Source organism: Phoxinus phoxinus (genome assembly GCF_949152265.1).
Source record: "Phoxinus phoxinus genome assembly, chromosome: 16".
NCBI classification, from domain to species: Eukaryota; Metazoa; Chordata; class Actinopteri; order Cypriniformes; family Leuciscidae; genus Phoxinus; species Phoxinus phoxinus.
In genome coordinates this window covers 32,045,712-32,052,932 of record NC_136891.1, presented here as the reverse complement: position 1 = coordinate 32,052,932, position 7,221 = coordinate 32,045,712, and positions in this window count along the sequence as shown.

The window sequence follows — 7,221 nt, the reverse complement described above, 5'->3', positions numbered from 1 at the left end:
CTGGATATCTCCCTCTGTCCACTTCACACTGGATAACATCACATTAATCACCACGATTAACAAGTTAAACACACCTACATCCTTGTTTTGTCACCTATGGTTTTGTTTGTAGAGACTAGTCCTCCTGACACCGTCACGAGTATGTTTTTACTATAGTAATCCATAAGGAAGAAACAATCTAAATAGAGATTCTTTAGCACGTTTTAAATAATAGACCTAATAATAATAATAAATATACATTTTTACATCACATGACACAGTTTTTTTCTTAATAGTGTTTTTGTGTGTGACATATATACATCAATGTATAAAATAATACACAATAATGGTTCACTACAAGTCTGTCAAAAATAAAACTAATACTCACAGTGAGGTTATGGTCAGGAGAGACATGCGGGACAATGACGATTTCATCTTCTTCATCATCTGCTTGTTTGTGCTTGGACACAGAGTTGCAGAAGGGCACATTTTCACTGTGCTCAAATGGCCACTTCTCCTCTGTGAAAACACAAACAAACAAAACTAAACAAATGTATTCATAATCAAGGTTTTTAATGACTCAAAATAACCCATCAGACAGGTGGCTTTAGATTTGGACTCTGCAACAAAGAATATAATGAATATGCTATCCATTAGTCAGATGCATGAGCCAAAAGTTGTTTTTGTCAGTGACAGCCGCTAGCTCTTTGTAGACCTGAGTAGAGAAGTGAAGAAAATAAAAGCATACTTATTTCTATCTACAGTGCTGTTTGACACAAGATAACGGTTGTACATTATTTTAAGATGTATTTGTCAACATATAAATTGAAATATATGAAAATCCAAGTTTTTCCTTATTGCTGTGAGCATAGCTAACAGGAATACACACAGACTGCCACAGAGTGGACATTGAAGTGTACTGCAATTGAGAGGTACATAAATTGACTCTATAGTCTTCACTTAGTTTTTCTTGTCTCACATTTAGGCCTACCTTTCATTTAAATACATTCTAATATAGAGTAAAACAAAACAAAACAAAACAAAAATGCAGATCCCAATAACTGGACATTCTGAAAGTGAACATAAATCAGACAAACACATGGAAAATCTCCAAGAATCAATAAAGCTTTTATCCAATATACAGCTGAGGTTCACAGCAGCGAGGAGACCTGAGATCCCCCCCTCTCCCCAGGCCTCCCCCTGCAGAGCAGGACACAATGAACAAACAATCAATGGACAGATTTCATTGAATGTGCAGGAGAGAACAGGAGCAGTGCAGCAGACAGTTACATAATTTTAAAAAGGCACAGGTCACAGATTGCTGTCGCTTGTTCTTTCTATAAAATGGAAGGCTACATTGTCTGAAGGACTGTTGCTTTTTTTTTAATAATTAGAAATTACAGAATGTGCAGCTGGGCTACAATTAAGTACTTAAATCAACATTTAAGTAATCGGCATTTATGTCGCATATAGGTCTAGGCAATAATATATTTTGCAAACATTTGAGAAAATGCAACTCCGGGCTGTGACCTCATCAAACACAGACGACATCAGAGTCGCGCAGATTAACAGGTGTAAACCCTCTTATATATTGTCTATGCTGTAAACGACTATAGTTTCATATAAAATGTAGGCTTATATTATATAGATCCATATGTAGCCCAATTTTATGAACAAAACATCATCATACATTCAAATTGAAATAATACTGTTGAATGTTTAAAGTATGCTAATATAAATCACACTACTTCCATATAAAATAAAAATGTGCATTTATTTTAAATAAAAATAAATGTATAGCCTATAATCCCCCTGCGTATGATAATCATAAAGCTCACATTTCTCGTGCACTTTAGCCTACTCCTGCACAAATACTTGACAACTCCTCTCCTGAGGTAAAAAAAATAAAATAAAAACAAAACAAAAATTACAGAATTACATCTCTACTCATTGACCGGTCATCTCGATGTTTACCTTATTCGTTTTTGGCAAACGTGCTTTTTTGGTAAGTTACATTTTCTGTCCATTATCTATGTTCACGTAACTTTAGGCTAACAACATTGTTGTCGTTGCTTCTTTCGATGGCCGAAAAGTTGCTCTACGAAGTCAGTAGCCTACATCCATGTCAGACGACGAAAAATGTCTCAATCAGGTACAACTTATTATTTTTATTCGATTTTTTTTTTACAAAACTGTATAATTATTGGGACTGTTCAATGTGTCCGACAGCCCCAGAACAATGATTCCGGTTTATTGTAACATTATAGCCTAGCCTACATGTGATGTGATGGTCACTTTTGATTTATCTTGGTATCTTGGGATTTAATTTTTTATTATATTGTTTGTGATTATTAAACATTATTCTTGGACAACTCAATCATGCAGAGGTAATGTCATTAGCTTCATAGTGTGAGTTATTTGTGTAGTGGAGAACCCTGAGGGGACTGGGAGGGATGCAAACTGTTGTTTGGTCCAGATCTTGTAGGTTAAAAGAGTTGAGAGATAGTAGTGGGGAAACAAGCACATTGTCCTTATTTAAACTTCATTCTACTCTATGGACTATTCGATTAAAATAGCGAAAACAAAAAGAGGCCAAAAAAATGTCAATAGCTCAAACACACTTTGTGGCAGTGGCACAGAGACCAGGGTTGGACAAAATACATGTGACTCCCTTTCAATTCATTAAGTGGAATTTGATTTCAAATGACAGGAGGAGCAATTTGACTGAATTAGCTAAAATACATTTAGTAAAGACTCACTTGTTTGCAACTACCAATCATAAATGTGGGGTTGTAAGATTTGTAATGTTTTTGAAAGAAGTCTCATGCTCACCAATGCTGCATTTATTTATTCAAAATTCAATAAAATAGTACAATTGTGAAATATTATTACCATTTTAAATAACTGTTTTCTATGTTTATATATTTTAAAATGTTATTTATTTCTGTGATGTTAAAGCTGAATTTTCAGCAGCCATTACTCAAATCTTAAGCATCAAATGATCCTTCAAATAATCTGCTGATTTAGTGCACAAGAAATATTTCATATTGTTATCAAAGTTGAAAACAGTTGTGCTTGTGCTGCTTAATATATTTGTGGTAACCGTAATAATAATTGTTTTTCAGGATTCTTTCATAATTTCATAATTTAAAAGAACAGCATTTATTTGAAATAGAAATCTTTTGTAACATTATAAATGCATTTACTGTCACTTTTGATCAATTTAAAGCATCACTGCGGCATAAAATAATGGATTTCTTAAAAAATATTATAATGTATGGGTATTTATCATATTAAAGTAAAATGTATGCAATTTGGATTCCACACACACACACACACACACACACACACACACACACACACACACACACACACACACACACACACACACACACACACACACACACACACACACACACACACCGTCACACTCAAATCATTTTGTGTGCCTTTAATCTCATTTGAGGCTTGACTCATCTTCAGGTTATCAGTCCTGTAAAGCTCGAGGGATTGGAACATTACCGGCTTGCTGTTGGGCTGCAACTGCTGCTACTGTGATACGTGAGAGTCTTAACACAATGCGACAGGTAGACACATTCTCATTGCTTTCTCTAGCATCCTGTATTCTATGGGATCCATGCATTGACGACATGTCTTAAAGGAAATTTAAATAAGATCAAAGCCAAGGAGTTTAGGCCTGTCATTGCTAAATCAATACAGGGAAGAGATGTTAAATAAAGCAATAAAAATATCATTCTAAATAACCAATTTCACACTAGATTGATTGCACATCCACATGTCATGGTCTATTCACCGCACTTCTAATAACAGGTGATAGACCACAAGCCTGAAAAAATTTGCTTTATCTGGAACGGAGTGTCCTACAGCCAATATATGAACAGGGGTACGCCCACAACAAATCATAACACAATCGTATTACAGTTTTTTCCAATTGCTTACACGTTTTTAAAACTATGTCACCTTTTTTCAAAACTCTACACACAATTCCCAAAACTGCACACACAAAATGCAAAATGCCCCTTTCAAAATGTAACACTGCATTCAAAATGCCATAAACACAAGTCAGAATGAAGCATTTGCATCAAATGGCAAACACTTCTTTCATAATAATAAATTTTTGGATATACCATGTAAATACTGCTGTTCTAAATCTAAAGCTCTTTGGTATTTCATAGGCTTATATCTACATTTCAATACAATGTTCTACAGTGAAAGTAATCTTCTGAGAGGGGGAACAAGTATCACTGTAAACACCAATGCAATGTAGAAACAGAAAATATTTATTAGGCCAAACATTACTGTTGTATACAGTAGCATACAACAAAACCATAAACATATGTAAACCAAAAGTATATTCTTTAGAATACAGTAAAAACACCATTGTGTGTGTGGGGTCTCTGTCCATTATTGGCATCCATTGTTCAAAACAGGTAATCTGACCTTTGACCTATTTATAGGCCTATACTACAGTAAAGCCGTGATTGGTTAGTGATCAGCAATTACTGTACTGTTTGCACATGTGAGGAGTGTGTGTGTGGCCTGGTGAATAAGTGTAGCATTTTGATTGGTTGTGTTTAGAAAAGGAAAGTAAGTCACTTCCCATTAGATTTTTGTGTGTTAGGTCGAGAATTGTGTGTAGTGTTTTGAAAAAAGTGTTTTATGCAATTGAGTCAAAGACTGAGAAATAGTTTACGGTTTTGGAGGTTTGGTGTGTAGTTTTGCACTTTGAGTGAGAGGTTTCAAAAATCGTGTGACATGAAAAGATGTTGGGTCTCATTCATGAAACACGAGCAGAACGAATTGTTGTGTAAATCGTGTGTAAAGTGGTTCTGGCGTAAATTTTCGGATTCATTAAAATGTTCGTATTTTCCAAATGTTAGCTGGTACGAAAGAAATCTACACCTGCTCCCAACCACGTGTAAATAGTGCGTTTAACATCCGAACGTTTTGCTCATTAATAAGGCTGCATTTTAATTCACCTAATCGGGTACATTTACACACAGCATTTTGAAAAAATATTATTAGCCTATATATAGCAATACATATGGTTTTTCTTTTTACTTTTATTATGAGAGCCAGTGAGCATCTGCAAACGGTACACTTTAATAAAATAATTAATTGTTTTCAATAGGGCTGGGCTATATTTTTTCGAAGTGAACTAATTCGTTTTTTGCAGTCGCTTCATGTCGAACCATTTTCTTTTCACTTCTGGGACTGTTCGATTAACAGATGAAACTCCATTAACTGCATCTGTAATATGCTGCCAAGCTTCCTTTTTTTAGGACCTGATACGCCACTATAGGCTACGCTTGAAAATAAAATGTGGCGTTTTTAATGAACTTCTGATAATAAAATTCTGCATCTGAGAAATTGTTCTTTTTCATTCGCTTTTGAGAAGACATGTTGAAATCCTTCGTTTGGTGTCATAATATGATGCCCATATAGTTGTCAGTCGGATTTAATGGGCGGGATTTATGGTAATTGAGAATGAGCGTGCACGCGCGTACACACACACGTTTCACTATCACATCTGACGTTTACGAAGTATTTGTGAATCAGGAGAAGAGTTTTCGGGAAGGTCTCTTTACGCGCAAATCACTCACATATTTACTCGTATATTTACGAATGTTTCATGAATGAGGCCCGTTGTGTGTAAGCAGTTGGAAAACTGTAACTGATGTGTATTCAAACATATCTGGACTGAAAGAATCTCCCAAGAGATTAAACACAACTGCAAGTAAGCCAGAAGAGACTTCCGCAAGTTAGGCATTACTTCAACAACAGCAGGGAGATCAAGAGCCATCTGCAATCTTTCATGTTAGGATGCCTCATTTGCGTTTTAATGTTCACATTCCTGAAAACCTCAAGCACCACCAGTTAACAGACCACAGGCCCATAATGTTTCATTCTTTGACCCCTGAAATCATATGATCGTCTGCAAAATATAGAAGTATTGAGGTTGACACAGCATGCCTCAAGGTTTTGGACGGGAAGTCTTCAGTGATTCAGCGTCTCACCCGTGCTAATCTGTATCATGACAACCATCACAAGGTTTAGGTTTAGCATTCCTATCCACCTCAGTGATCACAGACTCTGTGAGGAGTAATAGCTTATGCTCTGCTGTACTCTTAACCCCTCCTCAATGTGTTTCTACTTTCAAAAACACCTTCAGAACATAATACTGAAGCTGAAGAGCATTGCATAAGGAACGTGCTGCACATCTTAATTTTGCTACACACACACACACACACACCGATGAGCCAAAACATTATGACCACCTGCCTATATGCTGTTGGTCCTCCGCGTATGGCACGAAGACATTAGCATCAGATCCTTCAAGTATGTTGCGAGGTGGAGAAGCCATGGATCAAACTCAAAATAATAATTCAAATCATTCAAACTCAAATTTCATTCAAAATAATTCAGCTTTTTTTTTTTACTATCAAATGTTTTTAAGAACCTGTAATAATGCTGAAACGTAAAAAAAAAAAAAAAAAAATTGTAATGTAAATTTTTAATATTCCATGAAGTCTTTGAATTAAACTGCATGCAAAATATTTATAAAATAATTAGCAAAATCCCAACATCCCATAAAACAGCTGTTAAGAAGACGACAAGAGAAGGGTTATTATTGTTAAATAAAAGTATCCATTAAAAATATCGTTATTTGAAACAGAACAGAATCAGAGAGATCACACACCTATAGTTGAAGAGGTGGGGATGGTTTCTGTAGTGGACGGGGTCCAACTGACACTCCGCTCAATGACTGTTGATACAGACTCATTACAGGTGCACGTTTCTTCATCAGCTCTGCCGTGGTCCACTGCATCCCCTTCAGGCAGCGGCAGAATACGATATAGCAGCTGGGGCCTGGAGGTTTGTGAGGATAGACGGGGTGATGGTGTGGATGCTGTGTCCAGACTTGTTGATATTGCATCTAAAGAGAAATAAATGTTGTTATATTTGTTTGCAGAGCTCCACAGGAAAACTCTCCATGTGCCGTGTGTGTGTGTGACTGTCCTTATGCAAAAACACACCTGCAGTTGAGGCCTGCGTGATACCTCTCAAACAGTCTAAACTGGAAAAAAATTGGTGACTAACGTTCTCCACTTCGACTATTTTGTCTCTAACTCTAGACGTTGCGTCCTGCTGCTCCATACCTTCCTTCCCACACCGGTACAGATGAATCCCGTCTGTTGTTTTAGACTTCTCTTGAGGACT